The following is a 20,718-nucleotide window of genomic DNA, read 5'->3' on the forward strand; positions in this document are numbered from 1 at the left end:
TGAATGCATTTTGTGAAGGAAGGTCTCTAAGGCCAGTGGCTGTAACTTAAGAATTTAAAGTGGAGTGTATATCTGTCATGGCAAGTGTGTTTATGTGTTGTGTGTGCTTGAATGTGTGCAGCTGTGACTTTGCAGGTCTGCTGGGTAATGTGTGTGTGTGTGTGTGTGTGTTTTTGTAAACTGCAGGACAGAGATACCATAATTCTGCAGCGCTCCCACTCTGAAGAGAGGAGAAGCATTGCCACAATTTTACCTTTGAGCCTTGAATACAGGCATATTGTTGTATACTCACACACGCTGTCCTGCACACTCACCCCCTCACTTGGATGCACATCAATCATGGCTGCAGCCTCACCTGTCATTGTCTTTGTTGTCGCTTATGCAAACATCCTCCTCCTGGTCAACTGAATAAAGACTCCAATCAGGATTTACATTCTCAGCACATATTGGTGCATCTCGAAATGCTCACTCCCTCTGGGGAAGAGAAGAAGTTCACAGCAGTGTGTCAGTGAAAGACAGCGAGGACAATGCTGGTTTGTGTTTTGCAATCATAGTTTAAAAAAAGAAGAAGAAGAATTGGGTGAAGTAGTGAAAGATATAACTCCTCTGTCGGGAACTTAAGTTGATTTGTGAATGTGATGGAAAAAGGAGGAAAAGAAGAATGAGACAGATGTATAAATATCAGGAATGTGATATTGGGACAGTCAATGCAGAGGCAAGTACAGGTGAGGTGTATTTGTTACAAGACTGGTGGGGACATGTGCGATTAAGTAGTGCAGGCCAGAGAGAGAGGGGAAGGCAAAAAGATTTGTCTTTAGGTATGACCCTAAAAACTCAGCGCAGGTGATGTCTCCTCTGTGACTCGCAGCGATATTTCCTGCTCGGCTGTGATGTGTTCACTGATGCTCGCTCTCCTCTCACAGCATTCGTGCACACGTGCACATTGCCCTGTCTCTAATATTGGTAGGGACTATCTGGCTTTCTCCATATATTGTTGGGGACATGACCAACCTCCATACGCAAACCTACGCCCTTGATTTGCTACCTCTATGACCTTTATCTGGCATAATCACTGACCTTGTCAGGACCGGTAGTCCTCACGCAGAGCAAAATGAGGCAGAACCTTATTTCTTAGGTTTAGGGCTAAGATTTGTAATTGTAGTAAGGTTATGATTAAAGCTAGGGATAAGTCTTTGTTCATGCTGTCTAGACAATGGAAGTCAATGGGCTGTCCTAAGAAGAACAGCTGGGCAAACCTCTCTGTGTGTGTGTGTGTGTGTGTGTGTGTGTGTGTGTGTGTGTGTGTGTGTGTGTGTGTGTGTGTGTGTGTGTGTGTGTGTGTGTGTGAGGTGAGCATGCATAAACATGCATGGTGCTGAATGTGGATCAGGGACAATAAAACCTCCATTAAAGATTTATTCTGGAGAGGTAGAAGAAGGGAGGGTAGAATGATAGGGAGAGGTGTGGGGAGGGGGAAGCGAGAGCACTCAGGTTTATGTCACACAGTGGATTATGCCAAAGACACCTCACTCCACCCATTGCACTCACACACACACACACACACTCAGGTTGCTCAGACACATTTTAATAGCGCTGTCACCTCCAGCTCTAATATCAGACAATGGCTCTTTGAGCAGACCCTTGTCTTCAGAATTGTCTGATGTGCCTCCTAACAGACTCAGGCGAGAACTAACTGGCTAGCTCACCACAATTATAGATCCCATCTGTGTAGTCACAGAGCTACAGCAACCCTCCGCACAACAAGCCTGAGGCCTATTCTGTCAAATTGTCACCTGGATCGCGGCTGTGCTCCAGGCGAGACACCCAGGCACTTTTTTAGTTAATATCTACAATAGGTTTCTGGGTAGAAACCGGGGGAGGGGGAAAAAATGAAATTACATCAAGAAATCTAATTCACCGCCCCCCTCCTCTAATGAAGTGTGCTGTCAACTTTATCTCAGAGCTCCAATCCCATACCCCAAGTTGATGCTGATGACATTTGAGCAGGTGCTTTACTGTTCCACTCACTAGTGACTGACTGACCGACTTACGCACTGGGGGAGCTGCTAAATGTATGGAGAAAGAGGAGGAGGAGGGGGGCGGGAGGAGGGGGAGGTGAATGGCAAGATGATTTAGGTGGAAATAGAAAATGGAGAAGATTGAGGGACAAGGGGAGACTAAAAGGGTTGGGGGTTGGAAAGGTGGATGAAAAGCTCAGCCCGTAGGAGAGGATAGGAGAGAAATAGAGTTAAATATGGAGATGGAATTTGATGAGTCCATGAGGGGACGGACACAAATACTGAGACCTGGTGGAGTAGGAAGTGGGAGATATATGAAGGGTAAAAGGGCAAAACAATGAGACTTGGACATTATTCATTGTAGTAAAGTATATGGTCTCTCAGATGTGGGACATTTTTTCTAAAACCAATGAGCTATCAGTGGCCTGCATTTTAACAAAAGAGTGCAACAGAATCAACAGAAAAATCCCCATGTAGGGTGTCAGGATTAGTGTGTCCGTACTGTGTGTGTGTGTGTGCGTGAACGTGCATGGCAATGTGATTATCTGCATGTTTGAGAACACTGTGACAAGGATAATTATGTTTGATTACTAAAGACCCCAGTGAGGGTTTGCATTATCAGCTACTGTGTTACTTTGGTATTTTCCTAAGCCTTGATGTGAGCTGCCATTGCTCTGTGTGTTTTTCTGATAGCCTCGACTTATTCCTTTGCTATTGGACTTGTTAAACAGGAACTTTTGCATAGTAAATAGAAAGACTAAATAGGTTTAATTGATAGAGGAATTTTTTTTACACCACAAGGCTTCAGCACTCCGTAGGGGTGCAGTCTTGCTGAGGCTATAGTCAGCAATAAATAATGCTTAACTTACTTTATTGTGGACCTTTGCACTGTGCACAGGACAAAGTGGAATCCCACTGTGGTTTTAAATTGTGTATGGTATAATTAAGCAGTCTGTTGTCTATGGTTTTTAAGAGATAGTATGATTATCTGTTTATATCGTACACAGTTCCCAAAACCACGAGAATGTGCATGGCTCCGTTGACCTCTGCAGATAATGGAGTTCGAAACTAGATCTACAGCCATGCTGCACAGTGTCCGAGAATCACTGAACAGCAGGCCTGACCTGAGGTCTGAGAGTAGAAGGACACACTAGGAAGAGGCTGTTCAAATTCCCATTATAAAAATGCACAACACAAAGAGCTGAAAGACAGAAAAGATAATAACTCTGATCAGGCTTCACACAGCATCAGGGCACCTGTAAATATCTATTCATCACCACCGCATATCCTACTGCATTTAGTCTGCTGCTCTGAATGCAGCAGCATTGTACACACGTCCATGACATTTCATGTAGCTGTGATGTAAACCCAAAATAGCTTGAAAGTATTTTGAGATATGCAGAAAAAACAAAACAAAACCAACCTTAAGATTGAACAAAACTGGGTAAAGTCAGAAGACAGACACACACACACTTATCATTTTAGCAGTCAAGCTGTCAACTCCCATAGCCCCAGCCTCTCCAAAGGTAAATTTCTCCGCTCTTATTTTACACTGCATTGACGTGTTTGGACATAAGACACAGAAACACACAAACAACAGGTCAACAAATAACATAATTAAAAGGAAACTATTAGATACTTTCACATAGTAGATACCGGTCAATTACTAAAGTGTACATTGACTTCATTTAACCAGCAATTAATATAACAAGAGGTGCATAATTGATTCATTTATTTATTATGTTCTCGATAAATCGATTGGTTGTTTTGTCCATAAGACGTCAGAAATATTTCCCAAATGTAGGGATGGGAATCAGTATCACTTACTCTCTGTATCAGTCTGATCAAAATCACAAAATCCATTCCAAAATTCCTATATATCCCATGCTTCACTATGCATAGACTGTAAAAATGTCATTTGAAAATGACTGTATGTCTTTGAAATGACTCAGCACAAATGTGTTGTTCTAAATGTGTCTAAAATGACTGTTTCGGACTAATGTCGGTATCGGAAGATACTCAAGTTTGTGATATCGGTAATGGACAAAAGAAAAAAGTGCTATCGTCCCAGCCCAAACCTTGGAACCTTAATGTTCTCAAATGTCTTGCTTTGTCCACGTCCAAAATCTTTTAATTATTTTGAAAAAAAAAAAAACCCCACCAAAACTGATTAATTGATCAAAATAGTTGGTAATTAATGTAGTAATTGATGGATCTTTGCAGCCTGAGCTGTCAGGACTCACAGGGTGGGAGCTGTCTATGGTGCTGAAACTCGCTGGCTGTTCTGTTCCACTTGTGTACAATGCAGCTGCATTCAGGGCACCACACTAAATATATACAGTAAGATATCCGGTGGTGGTAAATAAATATTTACAGATGCCCTGATGCTGTGTGAAGCCTGATCCGAGTTTTCATCTTTTCTCTTCTCCAGCTCTTTTGTTGTGCATTTTTAGCATGTGAATTTGAACATCCTTTTCCCAGTGTGTCCTTCTACTGTCAGACCTCAGGTCAGGCCCGCTGTTCAGTTCAGATTAGAGACAGCTTTAGCTTTCATGCTGTTAAACAGCTCAGTCCTGCTGGATAACTTTATCATAAGTACCTCACAGTGTTCTGTCCTACTGGTCTGCTGTAAATGTCTCTTTTTCCAGCCATTCTTTGCCTCTGCTTGTCTTTTCGTCCATATACTCCCTCATGAAGTAAGTTTCCATTAAAATAAATTGCAACTTTTAATCAAGTTTTCCAATATTTATTTATGTTTCCATCAACTGGTGCTAAGTGTATATTGGCGGTTAGTTGAGCGAGATAAGCAGTAGATGGTGTAAAAAAGATAATAATACTTTTTTCATTTTATGACTGAATAAAGAGCAACATTAAAAAGTGAAAAAGTATTTTGTTTCTTATTGTAGTTTTATTTGCTTCTTTCCTCTTCAGCTAACACATACTGTACATATCTCCTCTTTGTCTGCCGTTTCTGCAATTCTTCCACTCATTTGCTGTGTTTACATTCAGGTTGTTTTTAGCACAAATCCAAAATGCCCCCAAAAAACAGGCTGATGGAAACACAGCTACTGTCCCACATGGTGTAAATACGAGGGATGTAAGAAAATATTGATACATGGAAATATTGTGATATTGGCTGGCAATAAAGTGATATTTTTAAAGTTTCAAGTACAATTGCTACATGCAGGTATTTCCATTGAAGGGTGTTTTGTGTATGAGCCGTAATTCTAGTCTTGTGACATCCAATTTTTCTTGTAAAGTCTTGTTCCACGACACTCCACTTTTTTGGAACAGTGATCTTGAATGCCACTGCTGCTGTTGCTATAATTGTAAATCAATAGAAGATGAAGGCAGTGGGTGAACTACATGCTGCGCCATCTTGTCTGAAGTGAACTGGTCATGTGACACCCCTACCTCATGTCCGGTGACGCCAGTGACGTTTAGATGCGTAAAAATGTTTAGCAAGAGAGGTTTTTTTAAATGTAGGTGTTTCCATTACCATATTTTTATTGCAATATTTAGGTTTTGCACATTTCTTGGGGCAACTGAAACACAACACTGACAGTGGTCTCTGACCACTAGTTAGCAGACATTTGATTATCTGCTTATAGTATCCCAATATGTTACACTGTATTGGGAATTGGGTCTTTTTGCCAGAGTTTTGCCAATACACAACACAAGTGAACAAACATCTCACTCTGCAAATATTTTTTTGTTTTTTTCTTTGTCTTCTCTTTGTCTTTCTGCAATCCTCTCTGTTTCTCTTTGGGCAACAAGCAGCATCTGCTGCAAGACATTTCATTATATTACTGCTTTAACTGAAGCCTAAAAGAAGATAAGCAGTGAGCACAGTCAATTCTTACCTGCCTCCCCACGTTTATTCTATCTTCTCCCTTCCTTAGCCTGTAGTCTTTGTAAAATGTGTGACGTGTGTGTGTGTGTGGTTCTTATCTTAGTTATCTGTTAGTTTCAGCTTCTATCCCTTTTATACCTCATATACTAATATTCTGCTCCCTGTGCATAAGACCAAAGTTCACAGATAATCCATAGATGAGGTCGACATGCTCCTGAATCTGTTCACACTAAGTGAATTGACATCATCAAATTTAGTCTGGGCCTCTTGTGACATTTAATTTGGTTGATGTTTTCCTCTAAGATTCTTCATCTGACTACATTGTGATTGAGTTGTGTTTTTAATGTTGTGTCTGTGCTCGTGTGACACAGTGGGTACAGTTACTGTGTTAGTGGTGGGCCCTCCTGAGCAGTGAAATCGACTTATTTCCAACAGCCTCTACTGTAAAAACACCTCAGAGGTGCCTTGATAAAAGAGCCGAAAAGGAGGATGAACACTAATCTCTAATCTTAATTTGTGTCTACTGGTGCCGCCTGCCACCCCGATCCACCCCCACTCTCTCCCTCTGTCAGTTCTTCTGTAAATTGGTCATTGTAGAAATCAGAGGTTTTTCTTGCAAGCAAACCAGTGGTTTGAAAAATGAATGGTTTATTATTCATAAATATTTTCCTGTTAAATGACTAATGTAGGCTGTGATTCTGTCAGAGTGCCCTGTCCGTCTGGCATGGGTATTAAACAGTACTTGGTGACATTAGATTAAGATGTTTTTGTTTAGGCCACATTCAGATTGATTTTTGCCCAATGCCAAACCAATATCGTCTCTTTGGTCTGAAGTGCAGAATCATGGCATGTGTTGTCAGTACAGTAACTAAGTACTGTCAAACTAAATAGATGTGTGTGTGTGTGTGTGTGGGAGAGAGAGAAAGAGAGAGAGAGACAAATAAATATATATATAATATAAGACAAAACTGTGGGGGTTGAGCACCATGGTGTTGCACTGTGAGCTTTGGGGCAGGCTTATATTTAATGGCTGGACTGGGGCTAAATGAGCTGAATTAATAGGGTCTGCTCTGAACACTTACATGCCTGCTAAACATGCATCTGTGTGCATCTGTGTGCATGTGTGTATGCGTGTGTGTCTGTGTGTGCTGTTATTAATTGGGTCATCTTTCAGCCATTTCGTGCTCTCTAAGCTTGTACCGGGTGGATGTGGGTTTGTAGGTGACAGTATTTTAACGCCAGAGACGTGTCATAACTTCAGAATATTTTTTTGGCAACGGTTCTCAATTTTAAACTCTGCTGGTTCCAAATTGATTTTCATATTCATATGATTTACTTAGACTTGGTGTATTTTTCAAGGTTTAGCATTTTTTTGCTCACTCTTTGTTCAACACTATCAGAATTTTGGAGACATATGCAGAATATTAATCAAGCTTATCATGTTCGTGCATGTGTGTGAACTTTTCTGGCATAAATACTGACCTTTGTCAGGACTGCTAGTCCTCATGGAGACCAAAACCTTGTCCTAATGAGGAACTGGTTAAGTTTAGAGATTTGTATTGTGGTTAGTTTAAGGTTAGGATCAGGCATTAACTGGTTATAGTTAAAGTTGAATTAAAGGTGAATGGAAGTTAGTGTCAGAAGAATAGCTGTGTAAACCTGTGTGTGTGTGTGTGTGTGTGTTTAGAATTACAGGGTAATTTCCTCCTGTGTTCAGTGAATCAGTCTGGTGTAGGATCACTACTACGAGCCAAGTCTGCTCCACATCCCCCATCACCATCCTTCCTTCTCCCGTTCCTCTCAGCTCCGGCTCATTAATCTCCCAGTTTTTCAATCTACGTTCTCTTCCCTTAGCCACAAACTGGTATCAGCATGCATCTCTCATCTGTCATCAAGAATTCCTTTTCCCTCCCCCCCTGCTCTGTAGTGGTTTGGATGAGTCCAAGTCAGCCTCAGCAGGGGACTGACTCTCCACAAATAAGGCCAATCATTCTGACATGAAAGGGTACAGCCTTGGAAGAACAAAGTGTGGAGTGTATGCATGCATATGTGTGAAAATATGGTATGAGTTGTGTATCTGCTTGTGGTGTCTGCTTGCTTGTGTCTCAGTGGGTTTGATTCAGAAGAAGGTGGCTGGTGTGTATTTAAAGTTTTGCAAATATGTGGAGATCTTTAGTTTCATCCCTTTTTGCTGGCATGACTACTTCAGCGATGCTCTGTAACTTCACGTGAAGGTAGGTGAAAAGACCCAGGGACAGGAAGATGATAGACAGAGCTTTGTCACAAAGGATGATCAGTGCGAGTTAGAAAGACATGCAGGAAGAACAATTTTGTCTCCATCTCTATCTGTCTCCCACTCACCGGGGATCTGTCTATCTTTTCCTCCTCCTTTCTCTTTGTTTCTTACTCCGGATTGCCTCTGGGGTCAGGATTGGACAGGATGTTCTTTGACTGATTATCTAGAGTGTAAGAATCATGGTCAACGACAGAATCATCCAGACTGCCTTGTTCTATCTATTGGCAAAACACAAACAGAACAAATGTGACTTACTTTATCTCTCTGTAGGAAATCCTTTAAAATAAGTAGCCTACTCCATCCTGCACCTGCAAGCACAGGAAACCAGAAATACCACTGCTGGGTCATGAGCAGCTCATCTTCCTACACACACACACACATGCACACAGGGCACATGTTGTGAAGGATATTGTATAAGTGTTTCCTCAGCAATATATTACCTGATTACGCTGTATTAATGAGACCCTCTGGAATGGTAAATCTCCCCTTTTTTGCATCCTTCCTCTTAGTTATCTCACCATCCTTTTATCCTCCACTTCTTCCTGTCACACTTCACCCTACAGCTCCTTGCACCCTCTTGTCTTTGTGTGCTTCCCCCGCCCTCATCAGCCATTACCCGTCTTCTTCATTAAAGTCAGTATTTGAGCCTTTGACCATTTCCCTCCTTTAATTAGGCAACAAGATGCCAAACTGGTGCCATCTTATTGACACACACAGACGCAGGCTGTATACATTCTGCAAACATTCCCTCAAGAATTTCTGACTGATATTCCACTCAGAGTGTTTTTGGCAGGAAGTTGTATTTAATCTATGCACATAGAGAATATTGGGTGAATAAATCCTGCTTGATACGTGTGGAAGTGAGGAGAAGTGGAAGTTTTAACCAGCTGTCTGTCTCAGTATGGGAGGTGTCACGAAAATGTGAGGCAGCGGGAGATTCCCTCATCCACCCCACTGTCTGCTTTACTTATTAAATACACACTGAATGTAGGATTCTCGTCATGAGCATAGACAGCATGGTGTAATGTTGGGTTGTGAAGTTGCCTGTGTTATTTTTTCCCGTTCCATCATGTAAAATACACCACATTCAGTTGGATTTTCTGGTTTCATCCTGTAAGGTGGAGCTCACTTTGTGAAAAATGGTCCGTGAATTTAAAGATGAATTGGTGATCAATAATTCTCCTCGCAGCTGTCACGTGACTCAGATTGTTATTTTTAAGCAGTTCATGCAGGTTAAACAGTTCATCAGGTTCAGAGTGGCAGCGTGTGAATCAGATTACTTACGGCCATTTGGATATGGCTGTTAAATGATTTAGCTGAATGTATGACATATGCACAGTGTAACCAATCAGGTTTATGTATGCAGAAGTAGTTTGAAGTTGCATAATTTAATTGAAGTAACACATTAGCACTGCATGTCATGCTGCCTCTTAGATGTAGGGATTAAATCAACTCAATGGAAAGGCTTTCATACCATGTTGTATAATTTATCCCTATCATCTGGTTATGATCCATAGGAGTGTACGTGCAGCAAGTGTACAGGACTTTCATTGTCCTGGTTACAACACCAAACATATTCGTCACCTTAAAGCTCCAGTGTGTAACTTCTATTACTCTCTCCCTCCGCCCTCTCTCACAAATTCTCACACACACACACATGCAGAGACAGCTCCTACCTTCTGCCAGTGTTTCTGTAAGTCATTTGTTTCTACATTGTACAATTTGCAGTGTTAGAGAGTGTCTGATATTGTTTTAAAATGCTATAAAATAAAAATAAAACTGTTTTAGAGTTAAATTAATATCAAAACAGTTAAATTTAACACGTTAACAGACTGAATTTGATCCTGGTGTTATTTTAGGGTGACTTTAACACTGACTTTTTGCAAGAAGCCAAAATTGTGGTGATTATTATTATTATTATTATTGTTATTATTATTATTATGAAGTCCTACTGAATGTCCAGGTTAATTTTTTGGCTGTGGAAAAATCCAATATTAGGAAGCTGTCTCACTTTACTCACGCTGTGTGCTTCTTCTGCTTTGCTTGCTCAGTTGTGACTTAAAATTCAGGAATAGACCTGGTATTCATCGAGGTACCAGTTATCATGTGTGAATAAAGCATATGGCTGATGGCTACTCTACAGTTTCCCTGACCTTGCTGTATGTGTGAAGGTCGTAGTGTTTTTTTTTCTCTCAATTTACATTAGATACAGTTTGCTTTTATGTGTCTTTGCTTGCCCTCAGAATGTCAATAATTTGAATCACCCCCGGAGACCCCTCAGTTGAGTGAGATTTTTTAAAATGAGCTTCTTCCAGTTGAAGTTTTTTTTTATTTTGTTAGTTAGTGCGCAGTCTACTTCAGAGGACATTTGGGTCCACAGAGTAGCTGCAGAGTGAGTATTCTTCACTGCCCTCAAGGGTAAAATGATGCCCCTGGTGCCTGTGTGTACAGTCAGCTGTACAGACATAGACAGAGGCAGTTGCCGAGTATGACACGAAGGCATCTGCTTAGAAATGGTAAATTTACATTTTACAAAATGGTGGTCTCTCTGATAATCTCAAGAACCTTATTCAAGAATCTGGCTATTCAATAAATTGTTGTGATATGGACACATGAACAGTTATTGGAATGTTTGTATTGAGGGAGCATGGATGGTATATGCTGTAAGAAATGGAAAAACCGAAGCTTAGGAAGTAGGACAGAAGTGCCAGTTAGCCACCAGGGGGTAACTCTGCTGGTTGCTAAAAAAAAAAAAGAAAGAGAGAAAATAAATAAAAAAGAACTCTGTATGAATGATGTCTAAAGATATGAGATTACTTTTCACTCAATTTATCATGTCAGTAAAAATTTCCCCGAGGACGTTCACTCACTTATTTCAGGTCTAATTCATCAGCACATGGTGTCAATCTTCTTAATGATGTTCCAGTTTAGAGGAAATAAATGATAAAGTATAGCACATGCTGTATGAGTGGACATTACTCCACGGCACGCCAAACCACGCCACTCCACTCCACTCCACTCCACTCCACTCCATTCCACGCATTCACTTTTGTTCATTCCAATAAAAGTGCAATGTGTGATTCCTGGATTAATATTAGTATCACATTTATCTCAGGGAGCCATGAAGTGAGGAAAGGAGGGAGAAATATACAAAGAGCAAAAGGAAGTGGAGCCGAAATTGAAAATGGGAGATGGAAAGAGACCCTTTGTTTTTCTCTGTAAAAACAAGTCATGCTGTCAGTTGTTTCTGCAGAGGATAAACTGTTGTAGACTGCATTGGTGGAACCACTCACACAGATACACAATACAGTTTTATCCAAGTCAGCACTTCAGTTTAGAAAACGTTGATACAGTTCCTTTGACATTGGTTGATTATGTATTAGTTTAGAAAGAATGATGGAAGAAATGGTAATTTGGCACATGGTTTGGGTGATTCCCAATGACACTGACCTGCTCAGCTTCTCTTCCTCTTGATTAACTGAGTTGCCAGCATGACCTAAGTCAGTCGATCCCCTGATGCCGAGTCTGACCCTGAGCTGGCTGACTCTGCTGATGTCTGTGCTCCTCGGCAGTTGACCTGCCACGGTTCAGTGAAGTTTTGAGTTCCCGTTCCAGATGGACATGGATTTTGAGGCATATTTTCGTCTGACTGCATGATTAAGTAGAATGTCAGAACACTTTCTACCTGAATAAATCCACACTTTTTTGTGTCTCTGCTTTCTGGAATTTAACTCCAACTCCTGCCATGCTCACCTTGAACTATTTTGTTTGTTTTGGGGGGGATGTCTGGGAGCTGTACTTCAGGGATGGCTGGAGGCTGTTACCTGTTTGTGTGACCTGTATCCCCATCTGTACCACTGCCTGCACTGGACTTCCTGTCTATCTGCATGTAAGCTTGTGCCTCCATTTATTGTCATTAAAGTCACTGAACTGCCCCAGCCAATCTGATCCCCTGTATTTTTGCCTGTTACACATTTGCCTGCTCAATAGCTGAAATTTAAACTTTTGTTCAGCACTGACAGGGGAAAGTAAAACTGTAGTGGGTAACTTTTAAATATAAAAAAAATTATGTTATGTTCAACTGAAAACAGAGGAGGAAGTTTTGGAATTCTACTGCTTAAAAAACTTTGTTGTCCAGGCATTTGACGTTTATGTTCCCTTTACCGCACACAGCATACAAATTGTTTTCATTCACCAAAAGTAGAGCAGCTGTTGTTTAGTTATTTAATGACATTTAAAAATATAATAGAAAGGGAGACTTTATTTATTGACAACCGTCAATATACTTCTTAATTAAAACACAGATGTGTGTATTGTACTCTTTTCCACATTATACTGTAATTAGGCAGATAAGGTGAGAACCACGTCATCGCATCTGTTAGGGTCTGTTTTTTGTTTTTTTTACTGTGTATAGCAACCAGTCTTGGGACTGTGAACTGAAACTGGTGCACATCTGTGTGTGTGTGTGTGTGTGTGTGTGTGAGAGAGGGAGCCGGGGGTGAGAGAGAGTGACTGTACACACTGAGGTGAGTTAATTTGAACGCCAGCCAACAAACATTTAATTCTCCCTGATTCTCCACCTTCACAGTCACTCTACTAAAGCAGCAAACTCTGTATCATTAGCAGAATACATTAGTCTCTCCTTGTCAGCTTGCCAGCTAAAAAGCCTATAAATATTCACATCCCACACTTAATTGAATTAGAGGAGCCTAAGACAGCATTATGTTCTACCAAAAATGAACTGCTGTCCAGATACTGTGAGGTCACACGCTGTGCACTTAACAGAGACAGACACACCGACTGTATATACACGTTACAAACAAGCACACACACACACACACACACACACACATCAGCAGTTAACTACTGTTGGACCTAAATAAATTTGTCTGTTTAGAAAGTGACAGGTGTGTGGGTGAGGAGTGCACAGAGTAGGTTTATATGTGGTAAAATTGAATTTTAATTGACAGTAAAGCTCAAGAGAGTCATTTGATTTCTTCTCCTCGACTCGAGACTCAATATCTTTCCCCAATGGATATCTGAGTAAGTTTCAACAGGAGAGGCAGATATGTTTAAAAAGCAGTGTCTTTTCTATTTGTTTTAGATTATGTTTTTTTGTGCATATGTGCTTTTGCCTTTAGAGATGGAGTTAATGTAATGTTGCTCAAGTTGTCTTTTCCCATCTGCTGTGGAAAATGTGTTTTTCTGGATGCAGAGTAAATGGATATAAGCTTTTCTCACCCACCCACTCAGCAGATCTCCGAACCATACACCTGCCTGCCTGCGTGACACTCCGATATTTCTCTCTCTCTCTCTTTGTCTTTTGCTGTCTCTCTCTCTCTCTCTGTAGGTGCACTCTCACACGCTTCCATCTTACATTAATATCCTGATTCTGTGATTGTTTAACCCTCAGCCTTGGTAAGTGACTTTTGTGTTTTGACTTTTTTTTTTTTTGAATTGAATTAAAATGTAATTGTATCTATTGCTTTTATGTATATATAGATACAAACAACACATGATATCTGAAGATACAATTGCAAAGATATAGCTTCCCTCAGAACTACTATACTGACCACTTTCTTGGGTACACTGGTTAAATTGTTTGTTAATATAAATATCAAATCAGCATATAACAGGGCAGGAACTCAACACCTTTTGACATCATAGATTAAGTTCAGCATCAGAATGAAGAGGAACTTTGAATGTGGCATTGTTCTTGGTTCGCCTGAGTATTTCAGAAACAACTGATCTACTGGGATGATCACGCACAACCAACTCTAGAGTTTTTAGAGAATGAACCAAGAAAGAGAGAATATCCACTGAGCAGCAGCTCTCTGGGTGAAAATGCCTTGATGATGCCAGAGGTCAGAGGTGAATGACCAGACTGGTAACAGGCAACAGTAACTCATTTACTCACCACAGCCATCATATGCAGAAGCCCATGTCTTAACACACAACTCGCTGAGCCTTGAAGCATGTGGGCTGCAGCAGCAGAGGTCCACTTAGTGTATTTAGGTGTCCTGTCTTCCGAATAAGGTGGCCATTGAGTGTCATTGTGGGTACTGTTTACATTTGTGGGTACTGTTTTACATTCAGTTTCTTTTGTCATTTGTCTTTTCTCATGTCATGCTCGCACAAAGTGTAATATTGCATTTAATGTGAAATTAATTCAATGAAATAACATTTTTAATGCAGCCAGTGATACAATGCTTACCATGTTAGTAAAAATGCTAAGATAAACCATGAAAATGAAAAAGTATTAACTAAACTAAACTCAAGGCGCCACTAAACATAAGTATTTGCCAATTGATGCTGATTTAGTGATTTTTTGTAAATCCATGTAGGGTTCTTTAACACCAACACCTAACAGAAACCCCAGTCATCGACACATGTAAGTTCTATCATCGTGTCATCTGCAAGACCAAATATGTTCCCTGTCCTCTACAGTTAGTCCGCTCAGTTCACTATCAGGACAGATCCCCTGGGTTAGTGGTTCGATAAAGATAACAAACGGGGTACCATTAAGACTACAGTTCTTTTTCCATTTCCTACCATAAATCTCTCAGATAAGGAATCTTTCACCCTAACCCCTGCAGAGGTTTCTATGTTAAAATCACATCAAATTACTTACGATTACGATACATTGACTGAATCTTGGAAAAAGCCAAATCTGTACAGTGTCTAATTCACAGTTAACAATATCAGAAGCATTCTCAAGGCTACAAGGCTTATTGATGCTACACATGAGTTAAAATTCCGACGCTTGTAATGTCTGAGTGTGTGAGTGTGTTTGCCTGTACGAGGTACAGTACAGCCATGTCCCTGTTGTATGTAATTTGGCACATGTTGGTTTCTCACTTACCGTACGCAGTGACTTGTTGGGTGAGAGATTTGCTGGATACAAATGTATGTTCATTAATGTTGTTTACTGGAACGCTGTTGCACCACAAGTATTGATCTGAACCAGGCTCTCTGTGTGCATGTGTATGTGTATGTGTGTTTGGAGCAGTGAGACTATTGATCGCCAACACTCCCAATAGTGTTTATTCCTACAGCAGGTCTGTCAGAAGCAAAGTGCAAGTAATCCCTCTTCCCCACATCCCTGCTTTTTCCTCCTCTCAAACACTTTGTCTCACTCAGTCAGATTAAAACATTCTTTTAAATGATGTGTTTGACTTTTCTTCACTCTTTGCTCTTTTGCTTTTGGTTAAAGTCTACCAAGATTTCTTTTTTTCTGCTCTGGTCACTTTGTTGCAGGTCATTTAAAACCAAATCAGTATAGAAAGTGTATACATTGGGCAGGACAGCGTTCTATGTTTGTATGCTGTGTAACCATCAGCCAACGTGTACAACTTTGCTGAACATGAACTTGTTGTAGCATCAAATTAAGCTTGCAGAGTCCTGACTGAATTACACGGACACGTGTCGTCGTCCCCCGTCCCCCCCCTTTCTTTTTTTTTTGACTGAGTAGAGTCCTATTTGCAATGTAAAGGGGTTTGTGTTTGAAGCTATGTGGTTCATAGTCTATCTCTCTAATTGCTTTTGACTTCCAGCTTTTCAAACACATTACAATGACAAGGCAAGCGCCGAATCCAAACTGCATTACATAAATTATTTGTCAGAGTGGCTGCGTGTCAGATGAAAGACACATCCACATACTTTGCCTAATGCCACCCACAACCTCGGCAGTGCCTTGACAACACTTTTATGTGTTTTAAATTACAATGCTCCGTGTCTTGCTTATATTGCGCTATGATCTTTTTGTTGGCAGTGTTGAATTTACGACAGTGTTCGTGAACGCAACACAACTTTGCTGAGTTTTTGAGAGTGAATCGAGTGTTGAATGCATTTTTTTTTTTCAAGGTACACAAAAATTGAACTGGTGTCTAGCTTCTGTATTGAAGACTCTACGGTTTTACTGGCAGCCAGGAGGCTAAGGTTTGCTGGTATTTATTGACTGTCAACAGCAAGCTTTGCCTGCAGTGTGTCAGCATTTCCAGAAGTCCCACACCTGTCATAGAAACTTGCAGTGTTTACACTTCCTCAAACTCTGAATGAAACCCCAGTGATTCCCAAGTGCAGACTTACCAGTAACACGGCTTGGTGTGACCTAGTGGCATGAAAATGACAAAACTCTGGAGTGAATGTACTTATCCAATTTTGATAAAGGCTTAAGTGCCTCCCTGCACCGTCCTTTTACTTTGGGAGTTGTTTTCTGACCATGTTAATTCTAGTGTGTCTAACGCTCACTACTACTGATGTGTAAATAATAGGACTGAGCAATTCATCTTTTTCAAATTGAAATCACAATTTAGTTGTTGTATTTTTTTACACACTGTTCAACTCTATGTTCTATCCCAATTATGAAATATGGAAAAAAGTGTTAGAAATGATTCATATCTTTTAAGTTCTCATCTTTGCATGAAATAATATTTTGTATATCTCAACATGAGATTTATGGCATCTCATGTGGTCATGCTTCATCTTATTTTAAATTTATAGGACAGTATATTGACCTGACTCTTCGTTTAAAAGAATGTACCAAAATTGCTATATATATGCCAAAAAGTATTGCAAATCGGTATTTTCCCAGTCTGTTCAGCCCTAGTAAGGAAGCGAATTGTAAAGTTTTCCTAAATCATTAATCATCAGAGTAGGAAGCTGCCCTATGTTAGATAAATATGTTAATCAGTCTCAGACAAAAAGTAAACCTATGAATATGGTAGTAACCTGTCAGTGACAGTTTTGTGTAGCTCAGCAAGCAACGCATGCAGCTAAACCTGCAACAATGGAGAGTTTTTTTATTTCCCAGCGGCCACCTTTAGTAAAATGTATGCACTTGTGATGAATGGTGGGGACAGTTGAACACATTCCGCAGAATTGGTCAGTAGAGGAGAAGTGGAAAGGGGTAACGCTTGAGAAGAGAGGTGAGATAGCAATAATAAGATTGGATAAGGGAAGGCAGGGGAGCGATGGAGGGGCAGCACGGGGTATTATAAGGGAGGAGAAAGGTTGTTCAGGGTTGAGCGGTGATGCAGAGAGGCTGTTGCACGCTGAGGCAGCACACTGTGTGTGTGTGTGTGTGTGTGTGTGTGTGAGGGAGAGAGAGAGAGAAAGCGTCTGTTTGTGATGATGAGTTTTCAACCCTACAAATCAAGGAGCCAAGAGATCTCTCACCAGCTCAAAGTGACTTTCCATCCCCCTTCCTTCTTCTTTCCACCCATCTCTCCATCAGTCCAAAGTCCCCCTCTCTCTCTCTCTCTCTCTCCCCCTTCTTCCCTCTTTGACAAACTCCCTCTCCCTCTCCTCAGGGGTCCAGTCATCAGGATTCACCCCAAAACTTTCACCCATTGAACATGGAGTATGACTTCTCTTCTCTTCTCTTCTCTTCTCTTCTCTTCTCTTCTCTTCTCTTCTCTTCTCTTCTCTTCTCTTCTCTTCTCTTCTCTTCTCTTCTCTTCTCTTCTCTTCTCTTCTCTTCTCTTCTCTCCAATCATTTTAAGTCCATCATGTTTTTTATGCAGCATTTCACATACTGGGAGAATGTTGAGATTTTGGTGTATGTGTGCATGTGATCAGACGTGTGTGTGTGTGTGTGTGTGTGTGTGTGTGTGTTTTCTCTACTTTCCTCTTTTCTGTGCCGGCCCTGGGATTGCACCTCATTTCTAAATATATCCTCAAAGTGTGCCACCTCTCATGTGAACTGCTGTTGGGATTCTGCAGTGGGGGAGTGGGGTGGGTAGACACTGAATAAAGGAGTAGAAATTGGTGAGAAGAGGCCAGAGAGTGGCTGGTGGATAATCCAGGAGGAGGAAGGAGGGGAGCAGCGAATGAGAGAGGCGGATGTATGTGGGACACAGCAGCTCACATCCTTTTTTGGGCTTTTTTTTCCCATTTTTTCTTATCTCTGCGGCCATCACAGTCTCCAGGCTGCTTACTTTATTTGAGGGGATTATCATTTTGAATGATTTTGTCTATGTATATGTCGAATGGGTTCGAAGCATTTGTACTTCTTGTTACTGCTTCTATAGTATGCGCTTGTTTTTCTATGTATGTTTTTACATGGGACAATATTTGTACAGAATAGAAGCCGATGTATGCTCCGTGTGTTACGCTGGTGCATCTTCTTTAATTTATGTGACACGAAAACACTTTAAGTTAAACCTTTACAAGCGAAGATGTATCAACAGTAATTCTGAATGCACACAAATCAACTCAACTTTCTCCATTTGTGATATTTATACTGTTTTATTTTTATTATTATAATTTGTAGTGGTTTTGTGCACACACATAGGATCCTTTCCTGTATAAGCACTGACCATGTCAGGGTCAGCAGTCCTGGGGGGACTCAAGGCGAACAATTCCTGGGCCTAATGAGCAGAACGTTATTTCTGAGGCTCTGGTCAAAGCTTAGGTTAGGTTAGGGGTAACGTTTTGGTTAGCCTGTGGAACTAAACCAGGACCTAACCAGGACAAGTGTGCAAATCTTTAAGGCACTGTAAGTGGTCATCAACACTGGAAACAATTACATCGTTTTAGTATAACGATTAGCCTATATAAATACTTTTTCTAGTTAGGATATTTTGGTAAAGTGAAGACATTTTCTCGTGTCCTTGTTGTCAGACACGTGCCTGTGGAGGATGATAAAGATACAGCACGTGTGTGTGTAATCACTTACCTAGGAATACCCAAGAATGGAAAATCGATATCCTTAGCAGGTTTAATTACAGGGGCAAACAGCATGTGAAACCAATTGTGTTTATATATATCACTGGTGTGTACGCCTTCTTCAATATTGGTGGGAGAATCTGCATGGCTGTACTGTGTGTATTTATGTTTTGCACAATAGCTACTATGTGTGGTTAATTTCTCTTTGACAAGCTGAGCTGCCAGCTCCCAGGCCCACAAAGCTTGGGGGGTGGTGTTGGAAGTCACCCAGCCGGGACTCAAGGGACTGGGCTTGGACTGTGTCCAATTCTCCCTGTGTGGAGATTTTGAAGGGGGTTGCAAGGACACTAATATTCTGCAAGGAGGACACCGAGAGAGGGGAAGATGTGCTTAAAGGAGGGGGAGGCACATGGAAAGGAAAACGAAGGGCAGGGACTAAGTAGAGATTAGGGAAGCGGAATACAGTGTTCCCCATGGACGTTTGTTGTGCCACCTGTGCACCAAAAAGACAAAAAGAAACATTTCCCTTCTGTCTGATTCTTGGAATTCTTTGTGTGGAGTCCTTGCAGAGTGCTTTCAAACTGCAGTGCATAACTTTTAAATATTAACCTAGCGGCAACCAATGAGGACGTCACTCGCCATTGACATTTTGTTTACATTTTGCAAATGGAAGTTTATAAACCTCACTTGCAACGAGGCACATTTTAGACAATATCAGCTGTCAATTAAACTGGTTTTCACTCACATATGCCGTGCACATCACATTTTCCTCTAAACAAGTGAGATCGTTAACTCCTGCAGACTCTCTAATTTCCCCCCCTTGACTTTCAACATTCAAAAAATGTCAATTTTTCTGTTATGATATTAACAAAAGTATGTTTCAATCAAACCATTATCAGATGTGTTCACACAGTGCTGTTTAAGCCTTCCAGTTCCGCATGCCTGTCCCTCTGTTTCTCAGTGTAGCTGTGTTTAGATCTCATTTCAACCAGGGGCGTTCCCACGCTGCACACAGGGAGTGATTAGTTTTAATGTTGAGACCAACCGAGCATGGCAAGCAGGACGGCTGAAAACAGGTTGGAGTGTGACTGAAAACACAAAGAAGCATCCAGGAAGTTTCAGAAGTGAATTCTACTGCTCAAAAACCCTGGTTGTTGTACAGTTTGAAGGGGTAAATGCCTCCTGTCTCCGCCCACCTTTGCACTGCTGCTGTATATATACAAGCATTTCTTCTCTCACGTCTGATGCTATTGCTTTACAGAGCCTGTCTCCAAATTAACAATGCAGCATATAAATAAACTTACATTGTTTCTGTTCACAAAGACCCAACAAAGGCAGTATTATAATATGAATAAAAATCAGCAGAAGTCATGCACTCCAGCTTTAAGTTATAGAACTTTTTTGTTTCCGTTTTTGTAATCCTAGATGAACAGTAGCTCAAATTTAGGTTTGAGGTTTTGAGTTTCCGTTGTGATTTATTCTAAGCAATACCATAACTATACTCACCGTGTTGGTGCAAAGGTGTGTAATTAAAATGGAAACAAAACCCAATTTGTAAAAGTATTCACCCAATTTCAAATGGGCTTAATTGCCTCAATTAAATAACCCTCTTGACACCAACTGTAAAGATACAGATGGTGCAATTTCATTGAGTTTCTTTCCTCTAATTTCCCCGCTGACACAGTAATCTTAGAAAGAAAGAACACATTCAAAGTTCACCATCTGTATCTTTACGCACAGCAGTGAGAGGGTGATCATTTATATTTTTCCTCTGAAAGCTCTGATACCCGAATCTCATTTAAAATGGATCACGTCACATTCATGTTCTTAAATATTATGTGACTGAGTCTGTGCTACGTCTGAAATTCTAATCAATAATAATT

General features: G+C 40.7%; 1 protein-coding gene across 2 annotated transcripts in view; it reads left to right on the forward strand.

The window, feature by feature from the left end:
* The window catches only part of dab1a (DAB adaptor protein 1a), a 184,479-nt gene that overhangs the window by 14,194 nt on the left and 149,567 nt on the right, over positions 1-20,718 (forward strand). Inside the window, exon 2 of one of the 2 annotated variants that reach the window (XM_058638301.1) lies at positions 13,518-13,585. The exons of the other annotated variant lie outside the window; for it this stretch is intronic. The gene's annotated coding sequence lies outside the window, so the exon portion shown is untranslated. The remainder of the gene's footprint in view (positions 1-13,517; positions 13,586-20,718) is intronic. 2 annotated transcript variants of the gene reach the window in all.

The sequence above is a fragment of the Solea solea genome, chromosome 9 (genome assembly GCF_958295425.1).
Source record: "Solea solea chromosome 9, fSolSol10.1, whole genome shotgun sequence".
NCBI classification, from domain to species: Eukaryota; Metazoa; Chordata; class Actinopteri; order Pleuronectiformes; family Soleidae; genus Solea; species Solea solea.